We start from the raw sequence: 15,022 nt of genomic DNA on the forward strand, positions 1-15,022 counted from the left end.
TGTAGCGTTTAAATCTTACATTCTCATTATTTTTATGACTTTTGGATAACTCTGGTTGTAAATTTGCTAATAGGTTGGATGTAGAATGTTGCTGCCATCCAAGGATATCATAATTTATTATTTATCAATTAATTTATATATTAAACAAACATAAATTGGATACTCACTATATAAGAGGCACTTTAATAGGTACCAGGGAAGAGAAATGTAATATGTGACCTCTGCCCTCAACCTAGTGAAGAAGACCCACATCTCCACAACAGGCTAATGCATAGTGAGAAATGTACAATGTGTTATGATAGCACAAAGGAGGGAATATGTAAATTCTCTAGGTGGGGTATTTGGGGGAGGAGGGACTTTTCAACACAGCAAACACTTGTGAAAATGTCCATAGTTTGGAAGAGAGGGTGGATTGAAAATGCAGTTAATCTCATCATATGGCAGCTGTGGACTGTAATGAAAACAACAAAAACCCTTAGGTTTTATAACCTTTTACAGCTCCAAAGTACTTTATAAATACCTTCTTACTGGATTCTCAAACAAACTGGTGGCATTGAACATTAATAACGTAAGCCCGGTAAGCTTTTCTGCAAGAGGAATAGGCCTCTGTATAGGCCTCCATGTGGACGTGCAGGCTGGGTAGGGGGGTGTGGTCATGACCTCACTTGTGACCACACTGTGCTGATGTTGCCTGAGGTAGGGAAGCAGTCAGGAGTTGCGAGACTCCTTATACAGGAGTGAAGGTAAATTATTAATAGCAAATTATTCTCTGTTCTTCACACTCAATAATGTGATTTAGAATTTAATTCTAGGAGCCTTAGTCACATGTTGACTCCTGGAATCAAAAGAGAAAAAGTAAGTACAAGTTTACCAAAACTTCAATGTTACTTTCTGGTGAGTAGTCTTGTTCTTTCCCATTTGTACTTTCTTGTGAAACAGTTGAGAATAAGATTGATTCCCTTCCATTTTCTAGGGGGGAGTGGGTTCTTCACAACTTTGGAAGAGAAAAATCAGTGCTGAATGCATGCTATTTGCCTTCCTTCAAAAATACCTAACTAGGAAGAGCAGAGTACTATGTAATTTTGCTAATCACATGCCTTACTAAGTAAACAAAGAATACTTTAGGATAGATTTTATTTAAAGTCATCACCTTTCATAATCATTTTATTCTGCATCATAATTTCTTAATTAGGCAATGTAATTATAGGGTGAAAATCCTATAATCATATGCATTTAGGTTAATTATGTTAACTGTTAATTACTGTTGAACTACCAAAATGGTAACCTGTGCAAATGAAATGCTTATAAAGAAGCAATTCAGGTTTTAAAAATTAGGCAAAATAATAAAAACAAAAAAGTCTAATATTACGCAGATTAGAATCCTATATGGCATAAATAAACATATTTTAAAATGCAGTTAACTTGTCAGTATTTAAACAAATTCGATTAGCATCTCTTTCATGTTGACTTCAAGATAATGATAGAATTATGTTCAGATGAATTTTTGATTTATAATTTATGTCTTTCCACGGAACAGTAATAAATACCTTGGGAAGGGATTAACTAGCAGATATGCTATAGCTAAATGGTGCCTATTCCCTAATGGAAAACACAATGAAGATAAACTAAAATGTTCACTAGTTGTATTTTCTTTGAATAAATAAACCTGGAATCATTTGCTAATTTAAAAATGTCTTTGCCATTGGGTAAGTGAAAAATGTTTGCATTGATATAGGAATATATTAATTCATGAAGCCATTATTCGACCAGATTCTGTTTGTGGTAAAAATGTATACTAGTCCTGTTATCAGAGCCAACAGAAAGAAGAATGGTGTCCTTCCCTATTCTGAGGACATGACCTTATTATTTATATTCTAAGACCCTCCTTAGAAGAAATTTTAGGCTGGGCGCGGTGGCTCACGGCTGTTGTCCCAGGTACTTGGGAGGCTGAGGCATGAGAATTGCTTGAACCCAGGAGGTAGAAGTTGCAGTGAGCCGAGATTGCACCATAGCACTCCATTGCACTCTGGACAACAGAGTGAGACTCTTTCTCAAAAAAAAGAAAAAAAAAAAAGAAAAAATAATTAAACTGTTAATCAATTGCTATGGGTGGGGGGTGTGGGGGAAACTAAATACTGATTAGGACAAAAATGAACTTCTAATCTGAAGCAGATTTCTTCTAGCATGCAGTCGGGTAGCACTAAATCTATTTTATAATTTAGCCTATTTAGTCCATTGAAATATACAGGTAAAATTGGGGTTCATTAAAAAATGCATATATAATTTATAATTTTAACTTAAAATACATATTTTAATCTAAAACCAAACTTATCCATCAAACTTTCGGTGTAAAGTCAAGGTGATATTGTCAAGTATGAGCCCTTTGAATGGAGTCTGAGGTCATCTTTCCTTGGAAAACTGAATCTGTGGTAGATTCTCTGGTATCCAGTTTCAGATTCTTTAAAATGAAAACAAAACAAAATAAAGCAAAGGATATTTGCTAAGTAATCTGAGCATACTATCCTAGATTTTGCTACTTTAAAAAAGTTTTTGGTATAGCAAGTTGAGTAAGTCATACTACTTATTTTGTGGCCCATTATCATTGGTTTGCTCAAGGTCAATTTATCACTTGATTGATTGGCATGAATACCTATTCCCTAATCTTGAGTTCTTTTCCATTCCAATGTGTTTAGCAGGATGGCAACCATTCCAATATGTTTAAGTGTGTAAAATTTGAATTGTATATGTTCTTGTACAATTTGTAGTATTTTGTGTGCTGTATTATAAATGTAGTATAAGTTACAGTATCTCTCATTTCATGTCTACTTTCATTGAGCACTATATTTTCAACAGCCCTCCATGTTGCTTTCTGTGCAATTTATCTACTACTTCTAACACTACATGATATTCCTTGATGTGAATCCATTGTATTTTGTATATTCAGTTTTCCATAATGGGCACTCACCGCTACAAAATTACTGATATATTGTGATATACATGCATATCACATACGTCTCATTTTGGTGTGAGAATTTCTTTGATGTAAATATTCAGGAGAGAAATTGTTGGCTCACGGCATATGACATATTTATCTCCAGAATATCTGCAGTAGTCTACAATGCCATTACTAATGTGTAAGAGTTTCTGTATTTGCACAACTTCTCCAATACTTCACATTTTCCAGTGATCTAAGTTTGTCAGCCTTAGAAATGGAAAGGGATATTGATTTTTTTATTTTTAAAAATCTTTCATATTTTGAAATTGTTTTAGATTTACATGAAAGTTGTGAAGACAGTACAGAAAGTTTCTATGTACCCTTCATCCAGCATCCTTAACGTTAACATAGCCATGATACATTTGCCAAAACTAAGGGATCAACATCAGCCCAATATTATTAGGTAAACTGAAGATTTTATTTAGATCTCACATTTCTCCTTGTAAGTCCTTTTTCTATTGCAAGATTCACTTTGGAATAGTACATTGCAGTTAGTTATTGTATCTCGTTAACTTCCTCCTATCTGTGATAATTGCTCAGTCATTCCTTGTTTTTCATGACTTTGAGACTTTTGAAGACTGCTGAACAGGTCTTTATTTTGTAAAATGGCCTTAATTTAGGCTTCTCTGACGTGTTTTTCCTTATTAGACCTTGGTTTCAGATTCGAGAAGTATATAATAGAGACAAGATTCTCTTCTTATTATGTCATGTTAGAGAATACATAATATCAACATGACTCAACTTATCATTGGTAATTAAGGCAAATGGATCTGATTGTTGTTTTCAACTCATTTATCCTTTTACTAGTCAGTCAGGGTATAGCTTCATATATTCGATAATCTTCTGTAAATGGACTGTTCACATCTTTGCCCATTTTCATTTGAAGATCCTGTATTTTTCCAGTTAATGCAAAGACATTTTTATTTTATTCTAGAGATTAGTCCTATCAGTTTTAGACATCGAAAAAAATATTTTCCATATTTACATATCAACCTACTTCTTCATGGAAATCTTCATTAACCAGAATTCCTTATTTTTTTGTGTAATCATATTATTTTATTCTTTTTGTTTTATGGTATAGGCTTTTGAAGTTTTGAGAACATTTTCCTTCCCTTAGATTACACAGATACTCTCTATTTTTTGTTCTGTTAACTATTTAGTTTTATCTTCAACCTTAAGTGTTTAATCTACCTGGAATCCACATTATGTGTTGTGGTAGGTAGAAATAAAATTTTCTTTTTCTCTATATAATGAACCCATTTTTCAAATTTCATTTTCTAAACAATCTGTTTCTCCCTATTAATTTGAAGTACCAACTGTACAATAAATTAAGAGTCTTCTCTCAATTCTCTATTCTGCACCATTGATGCAGTGGTCTGTTGCAAAGTGTGGCTTAATATTTGGGAGGGCAAATCTCAACATTTAATCTTCTTTTGAAGTCTGGTATCTATTCATACTCCCTTATTATTCCCTCATGTATTGTAGAATACTAATTTTCTCAAATATTCAAATATAATTTATATTGGATTGCATTGAGTTTACAAATTAATAGATAAGAATAATTGATATAAACATCTTTTTTCAGATTATCTTTTTTCTTTTTTTGAAATATTGAAATTTTATTCATGGAAGTGTTTTAGACTCTTGGTTAAGCTAATTCCTTATAATATTGTGGCTATTGTAAACAATTATTTTTTAAACTGTTTTTCTAATTAGTTATTGCTGGTAAAAAGAGACACTTGGTTTTCAAAATTCGATTTAGTACTCACCAACTCATTTGCTACCTACATTTTATAGCTATCTTGTTCACATTTGATTTTATTCATTAATTCAACTAACATTTAGAGTCTAGTTTGCACCAGGCACTTGGGGGCAGATTAGAAAACAGAATGCTGTCATAGAGATTATATTCTGCCTGCCTCATGAGTACAAACAATAAATATAAATAAATAAATAAATAAATAAATAAATAAATAAATAAAGTAGTATATAGAAGTGGAAAGTGCTCTAGGAAAAGGAAAAGCAGTGTAAACAGAATTAGAATTGTGGGAATTTGTGGTCGCACTTGAGAGGTCAGAGTTGGCTGGCCTCTATATTAAGAGAAGATGGCATTTGAATAAAGACTTAAATGAGGCCAGGCACGGTGGCTCATGCCTTTAGTCCCAGGACTTTTGGAGGCCGAGGCAGGTGGATCATTTGAGATCAGGAGCTCAATACCAGCCTGACCAACATGGTGAAACCTCGTCTCTACTAAAAATAAAATAAAATAAAAAATTAGCCAGGCGTGGTGGCAGGTGCCTGTAGTCCCAGTTACTCGGGAGGCTGAGGCAGGAGAATTGCCTGAACCTGGGAGCCGGAGGTTGCAGTCAGCTGAGATAGTGCCACTGCACTCTAGCCTAGGTTACAGGGTGAGACTCTGTCCAAAACAAAAAAACAAAAAAAACACAACTGAATAAATTAGCTACATAAACATCTGAGGGAAGAGTCTTCCAGGAAGGGCATCAGCCAGTACAAAGACCCTGGCAGTTATCTTGAGTATAGGCTCAAAAGGCAAAAAAATAATAATAATAACAATAAAAGAAAGAAAGAAAGAAAGAAAAGAGGAACAGGACTGTCAATGAGCAGATTATTTCAATACTCCAGAGGAAAAATGAAAAATAATGGCTTAAATCAGGATGGCACCAGTGAAGCCGCTGAGAAAGAGCTGGATTTTGGATATATTTAGAAAATTTTACATTTTTTTAAAGCAAGATTCTTGTATCAATCTCTATGAAGTCAGAAATTAAATTTTTAAAGATGTAATCTGTTTTTACAAGGATATATTCATAAGGATAAATGCAACTTAATTAACTAGGGTAAATATAATTTCACAAGGATAAATACAATTTAATTAAATTGGTTATTAAACTAACAAGCAGTACAGGATGAAACCAGTTTGGTGGCTCACGCCTGTAATCTCAGCACTTTGGGAGGCCGAGACGGGCAGATCACGAGGTCAGGAGATCGAGACCATCCTGGCTAACACGGTGAAACCCTGTCTCTACTAAAAAATACGAAGAAAACTAGCCGGGCGAGGTGGCGGGCGCCTGTAGTCCCAGCTACTCGGGAGGCTGAGGCAGGAGAATGGCGTAAACCCGGGAGGCGGAGCTTGCAGTGAGCCGAGATCCGGCCACTGCACTCCAGCTTGGGCCACAGAGCCAGACTCCGTCTCAAAAAAAAAAAAAAAAAAACCAACAACAAGAACAAGCACAACTGATCTAAGTTTGTGTTATTACTGGAGACATATATATACTAGCATAATGCAAAGTTACTTTCCAACTGAATTTTAATGTGCCCTGGGCAAAAGCCAAAAGTTTTACAGAAGAAATGGAGAACATTGGTTAGTCTAACAAGGAAGCCAAGTGGGGATGAATTCAGAGGGTTTCGCTTTCTCTGCCAGTCTCTGTATGCACATATGTAAGGACATAGGTATGCATAGTCCATTTAACTCCAGAAAGAATTTACCCCAGGTTTATAAACATGGAAAGCATAACAAGGTAAAATGTATTTTGAAGTAAGTAGATGGGAAAAGCAGGTAATAAGGGAAAATACAATCTGGAAAGATACCATAAAGACAAGAAATCTGGTTCTAGCTTTTAAGCAGGTTAAATCGTCACATTAAAAATCCTTTAGGCTGATCCCACATATAAATAATTAACTACACTTTTGGGTTACTTGATGCTAATATTTCTTTCTTTTTTTTCTTTTAGAAATACATTTTAACTGTATGCCATTTAGTTAAGTATTTAGTCAAGGGTCAAGATGTGTGTACATATTATGTATGTATATATGTATATATACACATACATACATAAATATATACTATATGCTATATATAAATACATACTGTGAATGTATAATATATTACATTAACTGGTGGTATTTATAATAATGACCACATAGTTCCCTTCAAAGTTTACGTTTTTGTCTTTTTAGGTTGAATTTCAGTGCTTAGTTTCAATTAACAATGGGTATTCTGTAGACTATTTTCCACTTTGACTTCCAGGAAGCTCAGGGGTGATTGCTGGGGATTTTCTTAATTTTTTTTTCTGTAATAATAATTTTATTTATTCTCAGACCTTCATATTATTTGGCTCTTCTATTTTTAAGTTTTGAAATAATTTTGCTTCATTTTATTTGCGATACGAACACTTCTAATTCTTTTTAAAAATTTTGTGTGTGTGTGTGTGCACACGTGAATTAACTAATTTATAATTCCTTTCCTTAAAATTAATAAAAATATATCTTCAGCAAAATATATGGAATATACTTTTAAGATTATAGGAGTCAGGACTGTAATGTAGATTTCAGGAACAGAGATTGAAAAGGAATCAGACTACCTGTTGCCCATCAGGTCTGTTTCTCTTTCTTCCTACTGTGACTGGCTTCCTCTGCTTCCTGGACCCCCATGCTAGATGCAAAAAGTCTATCTCAGGTCCTTAGACCAACAGCTTTTGGGACAAACCACCCAAGAGGACTGACCTCAGTCCTCAGTTTCTCTCTTTCTTTTTAAAATGACATAAAATAAGAATTTGATTTGAAAATATTTATCAGGCACTTACTGTGTTCCAGAAGACAGTATTCTAGCTTCCTGATTCTGGGGATGTAAACAACATTGTTTATGGCTGCAGAGGAATAAATACCTTCCTGCGTAGCTCTATGTCCAGATTGTCAAAAGATGGGTAGATAGCCGAATATCTCTTCGCATACAAAATTTAGGGTGGTATATATGTTTCTGTACCCTATACACTTTCCCACATTATATACATGCATATACATTCCTGTTTACATTGACATTCTCTATGAAAGTAGGTCAAGCAAGAATATTGATGAACTAATAAAATCATGTTTTATTTTCAAAATAGCTAACACTTACAGAATGCACAATTACAAGCTTATTCTTCTATTTGCATTATTCCAAAAATGTGTGTATTAAAACAAATAAATAAATAAAACTGAAATGATTTTAAAGCTGCATTTATGTTTATTAGTGAAAAGTGACTTCAGTTCTTAGCCCAGCTGGGCCTCTGAGACAGCCCAGATGCTGGGTCACTGTTCAAAGACTGCAGCCCATCAGAGGTCAAGGTGTGCTGGCCTCCTCAGGCACCAGAGCCCCAGAGGAGACAATCCAGATGCTTTGGGAAGCAGGAACCTGGAATTCCTTCATGGGAGGTACCAGCAGGTATTTCCTAAAACGGAAGGGCAGGGGAGTACATAAACACAGGTCTTGCTCTGGGACAAATCAAGGAGTAACATGAGCATGTTTAGCTTGGTGTTGGTCTTAACTGAACAGGAAAGGTGGTCAACCGTCTCCGCGGTACTTTAGTGTATTGTTCTAGCTGATGATGTGGTCATTTTATCAATAAAGTAAGTAACTCAGTATAAGCACATATTTGATTTCTCATTTCAAGACAAAATATTTAAATATTGACTACTCATTTGATTTAAAACATTGAACATTATAATTTTAGCAAATTAATTTTAAATATTTAATGTCTAATGTTAATGAAGGGGGCGGCAGGGGAAATAATAGGCCCAAATAGGTGCCCCCCTAGGCAGTATAGTATAATATTAATACAATTGATTTAGTTAGACAATCTCAAGTTCCTATTTAAAAGTAATTTGTAGCCTTCTTTATGAAAATCATGGTGTTTGACAAATGTAATCTTTTCCTTTGCAGTTTCTGCCCGAGAATTCCAAGCATTTCACATATGAAATAAAAATGAAAGAACACTCACATGAACACTAAGGAATGCTCACATACACACCCAAAGGGAAGAAGGATGTACACATACCATCAGTTTGATTGAATTGGTAACCAATTTGGTGATCAAATGAGACTCGTGAGATTCATTATTTACTTTCAGTTTAATATCTAGTGTGGATTAATTGAATACATTTTTCACTCAAGTTGGTTAATATCACTAATATAGGCAGTCATTTTATTTAGGCCCCCTAAGTCACACTCCCTCGCTTGTGAGATGGCGAGGCCTTGACTTTCATCCTTCATAATACCCTCTGTCATCAGGAAACGCTCTGTCTTTCCTGTCTGGGGTTGTATTATTCCCTATTATTGGTCATCATGAGTTTGTGGAAGTTAATGCAGCACTTTTGAAAAGAAGAAAAACAAATGACGGAATCTCCCCATATTTGATCAGGATGTAATCTAACTTCTGTCAGTAAAGCTCCTGTATCAGACAGGACAGGTATTTTATTTGGTGGCGATGGCATTTAATTCGGATCATTTGCTTTCCATTAAGTAGTGCATATAAAACTGAGCAACGGAGATTTTTACTTGCAGGCTGTGGTGTGATACCTTGGATAATGGACACACCGACAAAAGTTAATGAAGTTCAAACTCCTAGGCAAATAGAGTTTAGAAGGGAAGGTGCCTTTTCAAAGCAAGATTGAGGCTGTCACTCAACACTATCAGCACTAATTGGTGGACTAAATATCTAAGTCAATCAGAATCTAGTCCCTAGGAAAGCAGAGAAAGAAACAGGTAAGAATTCAGAAGTTTCTTGAAGTCAAAAAATGGCGCTTGCTGGCCATGCATGGTGGCTCACACCTGTAATCCCAGCACTTTGGGAGGCCAAGATGGGTGGATCACAAGGTCAGGAGTTCAAGATCAGCCTGACCAATATGGTGAAACTCCATCTCTACTAAAAATACAAAAATTAGCCGGGCGTGGTGGCGGACACCTGTAGTCCCAGCTACTCGGGAGGCTGAGGCAGGAGAATGGCATGAACCCGGGAGGCGGAGCTTGCAGTGAACTGAGATCGTGCCACGGCACTCCGGGCTGGGGGACAGAGCGACACTCCGTCTCAAAAAAAAAAAAAAAAAAAAAATTCCCTTGCTGTCCAAGTCAATTTAATTCAAGCAGGGAAATAATCCATCTGGTATTATAATTTATATTAAAATTATGGGAACATTGTCTTTTCTCCTATTACTCCCTAAACAGTAAGTAGGCTTTTAACTCTCCTTTCTAAAATCTTGGTTAACAAACAATAAGAGCTTGAGAGGATGCACAGTTTGTTTTCAGTGTCTCTCTTTTTTACCCTGTGAGTGAAGTAATATTATTTCTGAAAGCTGGGGGAGAATATTGCAATGAAATTTATTGGTGATGGTTTTCGGGAAAAAGAAACCTTCCAACAGCAGAGCTTTTTATATCTGTAACACAATGGAAGGCTTTGGTTTGATTTTCCCTGTCACATGTGCCATTGTTGTCTATTCATGAATAGCCTTGAACTCCTTCTGCAAGAAGAACGCCACTTTAGATAGATACTTTATGAACTCATAGTGCAGGCAAAATCTCCAGGATGGGGGATAATATGCAATACCACACAGATTGTGTTGTTTTCACAGTTTGCTGTTGTGTTTCTTAGTAATTCACATTGAACATGGAATACGGGATATTTTGAAGTGATATATATTCATCAAGAAGATGAGCTGCAGCAAAGTCGATCTGTTTTGCTGTGTTATAGTAAGTGATGAAAGATTTAGGCTGAAAGGGACTGTGTATTATTTCAAATGAGGAAACGAGGAATGAGAATAGATGCTAGATGTGCAAGTACTGGTTCAGTTTCCATAAGCTGTAGAAAATAAATTCAGTTTATTCAGAAATTCCTTCAGTCCATCAAGATAGTAATTCTTAGAGTTCGTTATCAGTGTCTCTTGTGCCCTCTTCATCCCACTGTCCCCTATCCAAGGTGTATGTGGAGCTAATTATTCCTATTTGGGTTCCTTTTTTGACTTTCCATTGATTACTGGGAAAGGTAAAGGTCCATTTGAAAGGTAAGAATTGTTCCCAGCTCTTCTATAGGAATGCAGCATCTTCAGTCTCCTCAGCTTCTCCTATTAATCTCCCACCTGGCTTTCACCTAAAACAGATAAAGAAGGGACCCTTCAGAACTCTTTTGTTTCAGTCTTTGGCACTTCCAGTGCCCCAGCTAGATTGCAGATTCAACACCATCTTCCCTCCACCTTCGCTTTAGGATCAGAAGTGAACAAATAATTTTGGGACTGGAAGATTAAAGAAGAAACCTGGGAGCCCTAACTGCTAAGTCTGGGTGCAGGTGAAGGCTTAAGGAGATCAGGGCAGAGATAAGATGGCCTAAGAAGAGAAAATATGACTTGGGTACAGATAACTCATCTGAGAAGGCCAGGAGGAATTTCTAATCCAAGAGGGGAAGTAGGGAAAGAACTAAAGCCAATGATGGATCTAGTTGTCTCTGCATCACCCTTTGTATTAATGAAGAAATCCCTGTCTCAATGATAAAACAAACAATAAGAAGATAATCAAGAAAATGACAAATTAGTAATGTTTTCCAGGACAAACACCATAATGCCTTTCAAATGTGCATCATCACTGTCCACTTAGAAAAAGCTCTTCTGAGAGCTGCTGGTGAACTTCTCTGCCCTCATAAGGGACCCAGTCTCCTACCCCCTTCTTGATTTCCTAATAGCAATTAGGCAGTGTGTGTCAAAAGCCTTAGATTGGACATCATTTTAAAAACTCTGTAATTTTTATGTCTTAAAGAACTTAGGTGTAGTGGTTGCAGAAGAATTCTCACTTTCCTACTTCCTGCATGGAAGTGATTCAAATGAAAGTCTTATTTCCAGTTTTGATTGTGAGGTCTCTTACTTTCCTCATTATTAACTATATTTACTTCCCCGGAACTAAGAAAGGTTTTGGAGGAAAATTAATCATCAGAATGCCCTAATGTTAACATATTTCCATAGAGAAGAAACAAAAAGAAGGGATAGAAAAAGGAAGGGAGGAAGGAAGGGAGGAAAGAAGGAAGGAGAGAAGAGAAGAGAAGGGAGGAAGGAAGGAAAATGGAGAACAGGCATGGGAGAGCAGATCCACTGTACTGACTGCTAAGTATGTTTAAATACATCATTCCCTTTGAATCTTTGTAAGACTCCTAAGCTAGATGTGATTCTCCCAGTTTTACAGACAAGGGAACAAAGACTTGGAAAAATTTTAAAAATTTCCCAGGGTCACAGATAGTAAAACCAAAGGAAAGAAGGAGAGGAAGAGAATCAGAAAGTGGTAGTTGGTCTGACTGCAATGTCCAAAATTGACCTTTTCCAATAATTTTAGAAGGTGACACGATTATTGAAAGACTATTGTGAAAAGCTATTAGAAGAAGCTGAATGAAATTGAGGGATTTCCCAGTAGTCACAAGACCCGGGAGAAGTTATAGGGGAGAGGCTTGTAAAGCTCTAACAGGTACTCAGTATGCAAGGGTAAAATAAGTGACTCCTGCTCCAGCAGCTCCCACAAGCAAGACACTCGCACCCTCCACACCACACACACACACACACACACACACACACACACACACCCAGGTATCAGCATGCATGTCGGTTTTGAGGTGATTTGGAACAGAGACTGCATGCCTAATAAGAAAGTGTACGAAGAATAGTGACTGCAGGTAGGCTGGCTACATAATTTGCAGGGATGCTTGTATAAAAATTATTAAGAATTTTGAAACAGTGATAGCAGAGCTTTAAACCAAGTACAGTTTTTCCGAGCATGAGGTTCTGTGCAGCTGTGAGCTGACCCTGGATGCAAGTGATTTTGACAGATGACAACTGCTCTCAAGAACTGAGAATGGCTCTGCCAGTTCTTTCCTCATCTAGGTGAGAATACAATCAACAATCTGTATTTCCACCTTTATCAACCATTGTCTTAATCCTCTTCCCTACTACACGGAGAGGTGATGTCATGAGATCTGGCCTGAGGCATCCATCCTTGCTCCTTTATCCAGCCTTTCTGGCTGACTTACTTCTTTTCTGTTCTTTTCTCTTGTTTTCTTTTCTTTTTTTCTTTTTCTCTCTCTTTCTTCTTTCTTTTCTTTCTTTCTTTCTCTTTCTTTCTTTCTTTCTTTCTTTCTTTCTTTCTTTTCTTTCTCTCTTTCTTTCTTTTCTTTCTTTCTTTCCTCTTTCCTCCTCTCTCCTTCCTTCCTTCCCCCCCCCCCTCCCTCCCCTCCCCTCCCCCTTCCTTCCCTTCCCTTCCTTCCCTTCCCTCCTCCCTCCCTCCCTCCCTCCTTCCTTCCATTCCGACGGTTTGGCTCCTGTGCCCGGGCTGCGGTGCGCTGGCGTCCAACTCACTGCAACCTCTGCCTCCTGGGTTCAAGCAATTCTCCTACCTCAGCCTCCTGAGTAGTTGGGATTACAGGCGCCTGCCACCATGCCCAGCCAAATTTTTTTTGTATTATTAGTAGAGACAGGGTCTCACCATGTCTGCCAGGCTGGTCTCGAACTCCTGATCTCAGGTGATCCTCCCACCTCAGCCTCCCAAAGTGCTGGGATTACAGGTGTGAGCCACCATGCCTGGCTGACTTATCCCATTTCTCCCTATTCTTAGTTGCTTATCTCAAAATCCATTTTCTCTATAAAATTTTCTGTTAAAACTGGCAATTTGATAACTTCCCATCTGATCTCACACTGTTTAATCTGTATATTTAGCCCCTAATGGTGTTTAATTTAGCAGTTTGTTTGTTTAACTTGTTTTATGTCTAATTATTTGAGGTGTGATACTTCTGTATCCCCCAAATGATGTGTATTTCTTGGAGACTGGGATTTTACAAAATATTCAGTACTCTGGGAATGAGGGGAAGGGAGTAAAGGCACTGCAGGGCTGGGCTTCCTCCCTCACATCTTCAACAGGCTTCCGGGGCGTGGGGAAATGCCAGTGTGTGCAAGTTTCTATGGCAGTGTCCTGACCTGAATGTCGCTAAAAGAATTGCTAAGTGGTCTCTCGTAGGAGTGGAGCTGATTTCCCCAGAGCTGCCCCTCTCAGTGTGGTCCACTGTGAAAACACAGTGAGAGCTAATTGTTTTCTGACAGATTTATAATTCCACTAAATCAATGCCACCATTTAGACCAGATGGAAAGCTGTGGACCAGACTGGCAAAAAGAAATACGGGCTTCCACTTTTCCTTTTCCCTTCTTTTAGAGGACAAGTAGCCATGGAGGGAGTCACAGGTAGGTGGGAACTTGGGTGTGCTGGTATCGCCACATGTGGGATGATGGGGGCGTAGTGATCATATCTTGCCGTATGTGTGAATATATGTTTAATGTATTAGGCAACAATACTGTGGTGCACATTTATTTGTATTCTTTTCCAGATACCACTCACTGAAGGCATTACAATAGCTATTCAGCTGTACAGCTACTTATAATTATACACAGCTTAAATCTCTCTGAGCCACTCTCTCCCTGCTGCAGCCTATAGGAAGCAAACATATAATACATTTGGTTCTCCCCATGCATTTTGACAACTTTTAAAAGGCATCAGGATAATGTTTGCATGCATTATGTAGCTAGAAGAATGAAAACCCCATTACAAGATCTAAAATTACTAGGTTCTTTTAAAGTGACATAAATCAAGCCCATTTGACATCACCATTTCAGGCACTTATGTTGCAGGCACCAGGAAGAGTATGCAAATATAAATGGTGCGTTTTAGTGACAGAGAGGGTGAAGCCTCAAACAGAAAGATTTAGAATGCAGCTACATTTGATACCCAAAGATATAAAATACTCTTCCTCTCTTGGTGGACACAAGTGAGTGTCTTGGGCTATTTTAACTGTCAGTGATCATAATAGCTTCATGGTGTCCTATTGATCCGTGTGATTAATATCCTTATCTAATGGAGTGCAGACCGTATTGGATGTTTATAACCTCCACACCTCTTCCCAACACTAATGTGGGCTTGGCTATGTGTAACAGGGCTATAATTCCCCCATAAGCTCCCAGGGCATCCTAACCTGCAAGTGATGCTACCGTGATTTAGTAATGCCATCCGTGATCTGGGGCCAAATTATCTTTACATGGGCAGTTGTTAGTTGTTTATAATCTACTTTGTTAAAATTTTAATGATAATGGAAGATCATTCTCCTGCTTTGATGGTACATTTTATTTGTTTTTAAAAGGTGAAAGTATCTGTTTAATTCTTTAAGACTACTTTTACTGGTA

Source organism: Papio anubis, chromosome 6 (assembly GCF_008728515.1).
Source record: "Papio anubis isolate 15944 chromosome 6, Panubis1.0, whole genome shotgun sequence".
In the NCBI taxonomy this organism is placed as follows: domain Eukaryota; kingdom Metazoa; phylum Chordata; class Mammalia; order Primates; family Cercopithecidae; genus Papio; species Papio anubis.